Source organism: Falco rusticolus, chromosome W, assembly GCF_015220075.1.
Source record: "Falco rusticolus isolate bFalRus1 chromosome W, bFalRus1.pri, whole genome shotgun sequence".
Classification (NCBI taxonomy): domain Eukaryota; kingdom Metazoa; phylum Chordata; class Aves; order Falconiformes; family Falconidae; genus Falco; species Falco rusticolus.
The window spans coordinates 9,109,016-9,120,702 of record NC_051209.1 but is presented as its reverse complement, the minus strand read 5'-3'; the positions used below and the strand labels follow the sequence as shown (position 1 = coordinate 9,120,702).

At 42.9% G+C, this 11,687-nt stretch overlaps 1 long non-coding RNA gene across 2 annotated transcripts in view; it reads left to right on the top strand.

Annotated features, from left to right (window-relative positions):
• Positions 1-11,687, top strand: part of LOC119140765 — a 46,855-nt gene that overhangs the window by 22,946 nt on the left and 12,222 nt on the right. The window contains exons 5-6 of one of the 2 annotated variants that reach the window (XR_005101700.1): positions 4,580-4,805; positions 7,249-8,251. The exons of the other annotated variant lie outside the window; for it this stretch is intronic. This is a non-coding gene — a long non-coding RNA (uncharacterized LOC119140765). Of the gene's footprint in view, positions 1-4,579; positions 4,806-7,248; positions 8,252-11,687 lie in introns of those variants that run through there. 2 annotated transcript variants of the gene reach the window in all.

Sequence of the window (11,687 nt, the reverse complement as noted above, 5' to 3'; positions counted from 1 at the left end):
AATTATTACAATATTCAATCATCTGGCTCTTTGGCAAATCCTCATATAAATCCCCCCAATGCGCCAATAAACATCCCAATGGAGAATTTTTCGGGATTTTATCATTTAACACAAGATTACCCATGCTTTTACTTTTAAACAACCGAGTTAACTTAGTTGCCATGGTGTAATTACCCACAGTACAATACACGATTATTCAACTCTGTCACTCCGATCCGCGGATCCACACTCACTTTCGTTCTCAATTATACGTCTCACTCTTACAGCCACACTCACACTTTCCCACAGTTACTTTAAACAAACATATAACACAATATTATACCTCTTAATTTTCTTCTTAATACACAAACTCACAAAACAACAAAGAACACCAAAAACAACTTCTAACTTCTTGTTAGAGGCACTACCTTAGAGAACACTATAGCATATAGTTTCTCTTGTCTACACTTTTGTCCAACCCTGCAATAGCTTTCGCTTATGTCTTACGGGCAGACACCTAGGCTTCCACTTCCACAAGGATCCTTTTAGTCCAACCCTGCAATAGCTTTCACTTATGTCTTACGGGCAGACTCCTAGTCCTACCCTGCGCAGCTCTTTCACCACGTCTGACAGGTAGACTTACTCAGTGGGACTCCAACCCACTGGTGGGACTCCATCCCACTCTTTCCCATACAATTATTATAGCGGGACTCCCCCCCACTTTCTCCAGTGCACTTACTTACTTACTCAGTGGGACTCCCACCCACTTACTACAATTAAAAAAAGAAGTGTCTTACCAAATATCCAGGGAACGTCGCAAAGAGCCTTATGGATCGGGGATCGATGGGTGTCCCCGAGAAATCCTCGGTGCCGGCCGGAACCGATCAGGTCCCCGACTCCTCCGGTCTCCTTCAGCGAGGTCCCATCTGGGTCGCCAAAACTGTTACCGAAATCTCAGAATGAAAAACTTATCGACACCAATGTGATGTAGATAAGCAGACACTTCTTTATTGACGGCCGGGTGCGTGAGCGAGTCCTCTCACGATCAACGCACACCAGGTCCCAAAATCAGATTCCATATATAGAACCTATTCATACATATTCATTAAGTATTCATGCATAACCATGATATTTCCCGTAAATCATTAACATATTCTCCTCCTATATCCGATTCTGCGCAGTAGAGCTTAGAAAGGTCTAGAAATGGGTCTGGGGTACGATTTGGGTAGGTGGTATATGAGTCGGTGGTCGCGATCTCCCCCTGCCGGAATTACCTTTTACTAAAGTTCACAGTTTCTTGGCAGGTACCTACAAGCTGTTCCAGTCGACTCTCCCCAGTTCCCATTAATCTCATATTCTGACATTTCAATACACCTCTGCGTACAGAAGACTGGTTAAATACAATGGAACCTTTCAACCCTAGAGTTATTACAATAGTTCCAGGCCCTTCTTCTAGCCTTGGTACAAGACGTACAAAAGATTCCATAACAACTCTTATTGCGTAGATGCAAGTTTCCTATGAAATTTTTTCCTTATCCTTCTATATTTTAATTCTATTAAATGATTTTATAAAATCAATTAATTAATCAAATAAAATCAATCAATTTTAACTTATTAACTAATCGGTAACAATGGAAGTACCTGCTACCCAGGAAGCCTGGCACAAAGCAAGAGCACAGCTCCCAGCCCACGTGTCCTGCCAGTCAATCTGATCCCATATGGACAAAACATTATGTCCATCAACCCGAGACAATTTAAGAGGGATGTGAAGGTACTTGAATATGTCTGAGGTTGGGTAACAAATCTGGTGAAAGGGCTGGAAGGCATGTCCTATGAGGAACAGCTGAGGACACTGGGTTTGTCTAGTTTGGAGAAAAGGCGGCTGAGGGGTGACCTCATTGCTCTCTACAGGTTCCTGAGGAGGGGAAGTGGAGAGGGAGGTGCTGAGCTCTTCTCCCTGGTATCCAGCGATAGGACACGTGGGAATGGTTCAAAGCTGCATCAGGGGAGGTTTAGACTTGACATTAGGAAACATTTATTTGCAGAGAAGGTGGCCAAACATTGGAACAGGCTTCTTAGAGAGGTGGTCAATGCCTCATGCCTGTCAGTGTTTAAGAGGCATTTGGACAATGCCCTTAATAACAGGCTTTAACTTTTGGTCAGCCCTAAACTGGTCAGGCAGTTGGACTAGATGATCACTGTAGGTCCTTTCCAACTGAACTATTCTATTCTATTCTATTCTAAATACATAAATAAGAACACAAGTTTGAGTTCCTACCATAAAACACACTCATCACGGTATAGCCTTGCTGCTGAGGATCTCCTCTAACAAACAGCATTTTGGCCATGCAAGCATTTGTGATCCAGCCCTCCAGCCCCCAGGCTGAGGATGTGAGAGCAGAATTAAGTAGCTTTCTGTAAATCTGCCTGCTCACTCCAGGGTGGTAATCTCTAAAGTAAACACTCCTCAGATCCCTCTCTATACAGTAGTATTTCAGGGTCCTTTACCATTTCATCCCTGGACTCCATGTAATCCAATGCCAGATTTATATTAAGGCATTATGCAATTTTCACTTTTATTCATCCCCAATTTTTATTTGACCACAAGTCCACAGACAACAGAGATTTCCTTCAAATAACTCTGACATTTTGGGGGACATTACAATTAATTTAGAACTCATCACAGCCTATTAAGTTACTTAAATTATTTCTGCTAGAATCACATTAATTCTTTATCAAGAAATAGGTATCAGCTTAAAACGAAGAAAGTCAAACCTAACAGCAATTTGGTTACTGTTAAGCAGGTATTCTTTATTGCGGTGCCCTGCACACGGGGGATTGTTCCTCCAAGCGTATGCACCTAGCTTCAGCATACAACTGTTTATAAAGAGTTAAAACATACATATTCATCACATAGACAAAGAAATCATTAATATAAGACACACCTTTTCTTAGAACTAATTATAATATGCATGTACTGGCTATATCGCGGTCTTTGCTGCCATCTAGTGTCCTTTTACAGTCATTAGTCTCTTTGGTAGTCGTTACTTCGGTGGTCTTTCCGTAGTCTTCATCACTTGTCCTTTGGTTCACCTTTCTCTTTGACGCATGCTCAGTTGTGTCTATTGAAGATCCAGTTGTTTCAGCAAATTCCTAAGCCATGAGGGGTTCTTCTTCATACAATGTATGATGAAACTATTTGTGGTCTTATCTATGCAACTATGTAGCAAAACCTAAATGTTCAAAACACTGGTGGTCTTATTTATGCAACTATGTAGCGGCTCTCTACCCTTTGTCCTTGGCTAATGGGGGCCCTATTTCAAACTTTTCTCTGTCAGGGCTGTTACATCTTTATTACTACTTATTACCTGAACCCCCACAGTCCGTCCCTAAAATCCTTCCCCCTACCTCAGGTCTATTCTAAAATCTTTCCCCCTGTCTGCATTGGTCCATCGCTAAAATTCTTCCCCCCACCCCCGGTCAGTCACTAAAAGCCTTCCTCGACCCCCCCCCCCCACGTCTATAGATAAAATATTTGCCCCCATCCCACGGTCCAACCCTAAAACCCTTCCCCTGCCCACCCACTTTGTCCCTAAAATCCTTCCCCCTGACCCAACTGTCTGTCCCTAAAGTCCTTTCCCATGCCCCTGATCCATTCCGAAATTCCTTCCCCTTGTCACCCTTAGTCCATTCCTAAACCCCCCCACCCCGCTCCCCCGGATTGTCACTAAAATCTTATCCCTGACTGCCAGCCAGTCCGTGTCTAAAATCCTTCCCTCCATCCACAGACCATCACTAAAATTCCTTCCCCCCGCACCCCAGTCTGTCCCTAAAATCCTCTCCCCTGTCCCCATGGTCCATTCCTAAAATCCTTTTCCCTGCACCAGGGCCTGTCCCTAAAATCCCCCTTGTCGTGGTTTAATCCCAGCCTGCAACCAAGCCCCACGCAGCCACTCGCTCACTCCCTCTCACCCAGAGTGTTATAAATACCTGACCCGCTAAAGGTAGGTTCAGAAATCTTTATTGTGAGGCAAAGAGCAAAAACCGCAGTGCTGGGTGCATGACTCTAGTCAGAGGCGTGCCAAACGAATTCAAATATGATCTACTTATACCATTAAGGTTGCATCAGCCATATGCATATGTGATAAACGCAGTCATGATTCATGTCAAAAATAGAATGTAGTGTGATAAGTGTAATTGTTGTACCCTGTGTAAATCTAAAACCTGTATCACAATTGTAATGAATGGGCGCGTGTGATTCCTTTGACACAATGTAAAAGCTTCCCCTGAAGCAATCGCTGCTTAGAAAAACCCACCAAAGGAGACAAAGACCCTGAGATTCAAACAAGCGCGCCAAAGAGGATCCAATAGGAGGAGAGGGTGTGCCCTGGCGACCCAATGGGGAAAGAGCAGGATGAACATCCAGCGAGAAGAGATTGGTCAAGATCCGGGCATAAAAGACGCTGCTTTTAAGACTCGGGTGTGCGTGTGGTGGAACTAATTGAGTTCTCCGCGCACCCAGCGCTGGTTTTGCTTTTTGTTTCTCAACCTAAATTGATTGAACCCAAAATAAAATTGTTTTAATTGTTATCGTTTATAGCAACGTAGTGACCCCGACGTGATCTCGCTGTGCTTTCCTGGACTGTGACTTCTCGAGGGGCGCCCCACAGATTGTGGCTCGGGAGTAGCAGTCTGGGTCAGTCTCCGGAGATCAACGAACAAAAGAGAAACAATAACCAAAAGGGATTGGAGCTCCTAGGGAAAAACTGCAGTATAAAGGACCCGTAATTCTGGTGCACGAAGATCCGAACGAAGACGACAGAGTCGTGAGTATAAGGGAAGCCGTTCGGTTGGGTGGGATCGGTTACTTGTGTGTAAGAGTGTGATTGAGAAGGAACCTAATTCTGGAAACGGACTCTAGGTTCGGAGCCAGGATTTGAGTTCCGAAGCGGGTGTGGAGGTCTTCTAACCGCGGTTCCAAACTCCCGCGAGGGACCTGGCCGGTGAAGGACCAAAGCGGTTCCTATAGGATTCGTGGGTGGGATCGCGACTCGTATGGGGTATGTGGGTGGGTGAAGGGTTCAGCCCCCTGCAGGATGCTCTTACCGGTAACTAAGGGCGATAGGAAGCCACTGTAAAAGTCCTAGGATTCGCGGGTGGGTGGTAGGTCCAAAACCCCCTGCAGACATTGGTATCGGCAACCAAGGGTGTAATACTCCCGCATATCGTCGGGGGGGCGCAGAACCCCTGCAAGACACTTAATGGTTGCTAAGGGCGATAGGAATTGCCGCAAAATTCCTAATGAAAATGGGCCAACAGGAGTCAAGATTTGAAGAGGAAACAAAGGAAGAAAAGGAATACCCAAAAATTATTCCCCTGGATAGTGCTTTAGGAATAATGCTCAGGCATTGGGGTCACTGGCCATCTCAAGAGGGAAAAACTAAGGAAAAAATGGTCCATTACTGTATGGATGTGTGGATGAGAGAGGAAATTCAATCCGATTATGTATATTGGCCGATATTTGGATGTTTTGATGACTGGATTTGTAAGACATTGAATTTATAAGTGAATAATAAAGAGCCCTTTAGTCAGGAAGAAAGTGAATATGCTGCACTGTGGAGAGGGTCGGAGATGGGAAGATTGGTTTCATTATTTCCTTTGAGAGAAAAAGGGAGGCACCGGAGAGAGAAACTAAACCAGCCACGTTATTATGGGAGCCATTAGACAATTTACCCCCGCCTTATTTAAAGCAGGACGCAGAAGGCTGTCAGGAGAGAATACATCCTCCACTGCCTCCTGACCCTGTTCCTTCGACTTCCCTACTCTCTCCTCCTTCTAGTCACACAAGGAGTAAAACAGTACAGAAAGAAAGAGATGAAATTTATAAAAAAGAAGGAGCAGTGGCTCTGGCTCCCCTCCAAGAGGTACCGATGGGAGGAGATACAGGAGGAATTGGATTTCTATCGGTACCTTTGAATACAGGAGATGTGAGATTCTTTAAAAAAGAAATGGGTCGTCTGTTAGATGATCCTTAGGGAGTTTCTGAATGATTAGACCAGTTCCTAGGTCCTAATACCTATACCTGGGAAGAATTACAATCTATCTTGGGAATATTATTTACAGTTGAAGAAAGATCTATGATTAGACAGGCAGGGATACAGATGTGGGAAAGAAGGCATCAACAAGGTCCTCCTGGGGAAGAGAAATGGCCTAACCAGAACCCGAATTGGAATAACCAAAATGCCCATGATAGACAAAATATGTCAGATTTGAGAGAGTTGATTATCCAAGGAATCAAGGAGGCAGTTCCAAGGGGGCAGAATATTAATAAGGTTTTTAGTGAACAACAGGAAAAGGACGAGTCTCCTGTGGATTGGTTAGAGAAACTGAGGAAAAATTTACAAATGTATTCGGGGCTAGACCCAGCCTCTCCAGTTGGAGAAGCATTTCTAAAAATCCAATTTGTGGCCGGATCATGGGGGGATATATGAAAGAAGCTAGAAAAGTTGGACAGTTGGCAAGAACAAGGATTAAAAGAACTGTTGAAGGAAGCTCAGAAAGTGTATGTTCGGAGGGATGAGGAAAAACAAAAAGAGAAAGCAAGAATGCTTGTAGCGGCAGTCTGGGAAACTCAACAAATGGAGGATTTCCTGGGGGAAATGCCCAAATGTTATCATTATGAGCAGAGGGGACATTTCAAAAAGGACTGGAGGAGACAAATGAAGGACAAACAGATGTTTAATGAAGATGAATAGGGGTATCAGGGCTCTACATTCTGGGGACAAAAACAACATCTGAGCCCTTGATAAATTTATAAAGATTGGTCCCCAAGAAGAGAAAGTAATGTTTTTAGTTGATACAGGAGCTGTACGATCTACAGTTTGGCACATCCCTTTGGGATGTCGAGCAAGTAGAGATACAGCTTTGGTAGTAGGAGCAACAGGGGAACCTTTCAGGGTTCCTATTATCAAAAATGTAAAGATTGAATCTAAAAGGACGAGATTTGATTATACAATTAGGAATGAAATTGGAAGTAAAAAAAAAAAGGAACAATCATGGTAAATTTATATCAATTAACAATAAAGGAATGGAGAGTCATAACTGAACTTGAGGATATCAAACTTACTTTTAAAAGAACTTGATGTAACGGCTGGGGAAATTTATATTGACTTCTGTAAAAGGGTAATTGAATTTACAGTAATTTAAAGTACAAGAGAACCGATGTTATCTTTAGTAGCTGATGGAACCCACTTTTCCCTAATTTTCCAGGACCTCTGTTGGTGTTTGTTGTGTTTGAAGTCTTAAAAAGAAAGGCACACCTTGGTAAAAACCGGAGAGGTCAAGACCGGAGGGAATCGGTGCTGCAGCTGACAAGGTTTGCTGAGGCCTGCAACCCCTGGGGCGGTGACCGCTGAGCATTATGATCCTGACCGGACCTCTCTTGATATGGGTCCTGATTGGAATCCTGTGGGAAGGTGTGGACACCCTTTATACTTCCAACTTTATATTGAGAAAACAGAGGGATGGATAAAGAAAGGAGAAGATAAAAAACATCGTTAGTTATCTAGCTTGTTTTATCATGAGATGAAAGCGGGAGTCAAATATGAAGTTCCCACAGTTGCTAAAAATGTGTTTGTAAAACTTGTCAAAAATATAACAAAGAGTAACTATTTAATCTTACCAATTGTTGTATGTAATTGAGTTACCGAAGTGAGTGTTATACTCCTGGAAATATTTGGGGGGTTGTTACTTATCCCTGTTTGATTTGATTGAAAACATAAATCAATAAGGTAAACAAAACCAAAAGGGGGAATTGTGATAAACGCAGTCATGATTCATGTCAAAAATAGAATGTAGTGTGATAAGTGTAATTGTTGTACCCTGTGTAAATCTAAAACCTGTATCACAATTGTAATGAATGGGCGCGTGTGATTCTCCTTTGAGACAATGTGAAAGCTCCCCCTTCCTCTGAGGCAATCGCTGCTTAGAAAAGCCCGCCAAAGGAGACAAAGACCCTGAGATTCAAACAAGCGCGCCAAAGGGGATCCAATAGGAGGAGAAGGTGTACCCTAACGACCCAGTGGTGAAAGAGCAGGGCGAACATCCGGCGAGAAGAGATTGGTCAAGATCCGGGCATAAAAGATGCTGCTTTTAGGACTCAGGTGTGCGTGTGGTGGAACTAATTGAGTTCTCTGCGCACCCAGTGCTGGTTCTGCTTATTGTTTCTCAACCTAAATTGATTGAACCCAAAATAAAATTGTTTTAATTGTTATCGTTTATAACACACATTCCTTATTTTCTCACAACTATTTACAATATTCCTTGAAGTGATTTAAATAACTCCACCCCCACTGTGCTTGCGCTTTTCGGTCGGGGGGGTCATCTGGTGGTCATGCAGGGATGAAGCCAGATGTCTTCCTTGCGGTGAACTTTTGACCTGAGAAGGGCAGCTTGTTATCTGTCCAGCACAGCACTTAGTGAAAAGCCAGTATCTGTTTGTTGGTTTCTCACAATCCCTCCATTTTAATTTTTTATAGCTTATTTGGCTTGAGCTATTCTATACAGTCTGTTGTTTTGTTCATAAACGAGCTTTGTTTTCTCCAGTTTCTCATCTTTAATTGTTTTTCTCAATACCATCACCTTAGAGGTAGTCCTGGATATTGCCAATTCTGGATCTGTAGGCATGGCTACTACATGCATGCCTTGCACAACACTGGTTATTAGTCAGATAAAACAAGGTAGTAGACAAGGGAGAAAGAGCAATCTGGTAACTGCACGCAGCAAGAAGAAACCCACCTTCTTCCAGCAAGCCATCCCTCTCAAATTGTCCCACCAGTTCGCATCTAACATGGATTTCCATTTCTGTACAGGGACATGTGCTATTTTCCTTATTTCTTGGGCTATATCCAGGACTGCCTCTCTGTTATCATCAATTTATTTTTTTTTTTAGACAGCATACTGACATACTCCATTTTCCACATACGCCTCCTTCAGCTAATAGATAAGATAATCCAGGGCTGATCTATTCTGGTATACAGTAGCCCTGGTTTGGTTTTGTTGTCTAACAATCAATTCTAAAGCAGCTGAAGTTTTGTTAGTTATAACTTCTACTACAGCCTGTAGTCTGATAATCTGGTTTAACATATAAATAGGGGTCCGATATCCCCAACTTCCATCTTGTGCCCAAGTGGCTGGCTGTCATGGTCCACTCAGTGGACTCGTGATGGTTCATTTACTATGATCTCGAAGCACAAAAAATCAAGGTGACCACGCCAAGGGGTTATGCTTCAATCAAACACCACAATTTTATTGTTTGCCCGTTAAGTGGCGTGCGATAGGTAGAATGACAGAAAGTGAAGAAAAGATAAAGTAAAAAGAAAAGGAAAGATGATTATAGCTACTACCACGGGCCCAAGGCGTTCCTATGGTCCCAGGTCTAGGAAGTGTCCTGCCGGTCCTTCCGATCTTTGGTGGGGAAGATCTCCAAAGTTTGGTTGCTAAGAAGCCATCTTTTATGCCAAGCAACACACCTTACTCCTCTGGTCCATGGATTGTTGCCAGTCTCCACCTTCTTGAGCCAGGTTATCACGCATGTCCAAAGAGGAGTGCCCAAGGCATGGTTTGCCTTAGAGGCGGGTAGCTTCAGATCAGGAGGTGTGTTTTTGTATTATAATGATTTTATAATGAAGAAAGTTCACCTGAAGTTTATGTTTTCTGGTTCATTGTTATGACCACGGTTGTGATCCATCTTCTGGACAGCTGTTATGCGGCCTTATTGTAGTTGTTCCTTCCAGTGCTGGGTATCAGGGAGCGGCACAGTACTCCTCGTACCATGCAGTTTTCCTTCCCAGGGTCTTTGGGCCTCGGTGTCCATGAGGACCACATTCCATCTCCAGGTCTCTGTTAGCAATGTTGAGACAATATCGTTCTCTTTAGACCAACTCTTACACTGGCTCATAGATCTGTATAATCTTTTCAGGGGGCCATTCATCCTCACCCCATTGTTGAGTTCCCCCATATAATTTCTTTTTTGTCATTTCAGTTCATCATATACTGGGACTCCAAGTTCTTCCCCCTTTATATCAGGTAGTACAAAGAACCCAGGTTGTATTATTCCCAACAAACAACTACCCTTCCAGTCAGGAGGCAATCCTGAATATGCCCTTTTTCCACATATCCAAAATAATCCTTCAGGGGCCTTCCAGAACTACTGTGCTGTATTATTTAAGTTTTCCCAGTATCAGGAGAGGAAGAGGGTCCCCTGTGGAGAGTCGGCCAAGTCACGACAATCACACCAATATGCCTACATGCCGTGCTCACTTTATTAAACAAACAGGTCATATTTATAACTTAAACCAACCACTCACCCGACATTACACACAGGTGATTGGATAAAAGTCTCTGGTCACGTGGGCGTCCGTGTCGCTGATCGGTGAGCATGCTGCAGGCGCCTGATCAGAGTGTGCCGATGAGAGTGTGTTGATTTCGCGGTTCCCAGGACTTGCTCTGCACCTGGCTTCTTGTTTGTGCACAGCTTGTTTTCTTTCTCACACTGCTTGTTCCCCGGACAATTTAAAGTTGCTCTGCAGCTTCAACTAACAGGCCTGGGTTGTCCAACCCGGACTATGGTAACATATGTCTTTGGTCCTTTAAAAATCCCACTACATATCCCCCTTTTTCTTTTTGGACAGCCCATGTCTGTTTCACAATAGATGTTAAACCTTTCTTCAAACAAGAAAATAAACAGCTAAAAACTAAGAACATTGCAACAATGATTATAACAAAGCGTATTCCTTCCAACAATAACGACTTTAACCAACCTGTTATCCCCAGTCCTCTCAACCATTCATCGAAGGGATTATCATCAGCAAGAATATGCTTCATGTTTCCCTGCATTTGTGACAACTTCTTGTGCATTGATATGGAATGATCGGAAAGGTTCATACAGCACATCCCTTCAAAATCCTCAGAACCGTGTCCATGTGCTAATAACAAAAAATCTGTTGCAGCTCTATTTTGTAACGTAGCATGCCTAACACTATCTACATCAAGCAATAATGAACTTAAAATCTGTGACGTAAGATTAAATTGTTTCTCTCCTCAACATGCTAACCTTCATATATTCTTAGCATTTAATGCTGCCATTTGGACTCATACATGTACCATTCTGATTGGAAGTCAGATCCACTGTTTTAACATTCCAAAAACCATCAAAGTCCGCTTCATTCTCCTGCAGGGGAATACCAATTAAACAAGTTCTAAAGGGGTTGCCTGCCTGTTGCAGACTTAAACAAAAGTCTGTTATTCCCATGATATTTGCCCATGTCACCCATATGTTTGTCCTAGGCAAGATGTCAAAAATACTTTGGCCAATGGGTAAAAAATTCATCAAGACCGTAAACCAAGTCCACAACTCAAACATGTTTACTCCTACAATTTCCACAATTATTTTTTTTTTTAATATTCTACCCCACAAATCTGTGCTTTCACAGATTCTGATGATGTATACCGTCTCCAACCAGCATGGTATTACACTAGTCGTATGCTTTCTCTTGCTTCATGCCCAGTTACTAATCAAACACATACACTCTTTACACCATTTACATTTAAGCTTTGGCTTACAGAACCGTTTTACCCCACATAGCATACATTGGCATAATACCCGCGGGTTACATCCCTTACAACATAGACAGTTTATTCCATCTGCT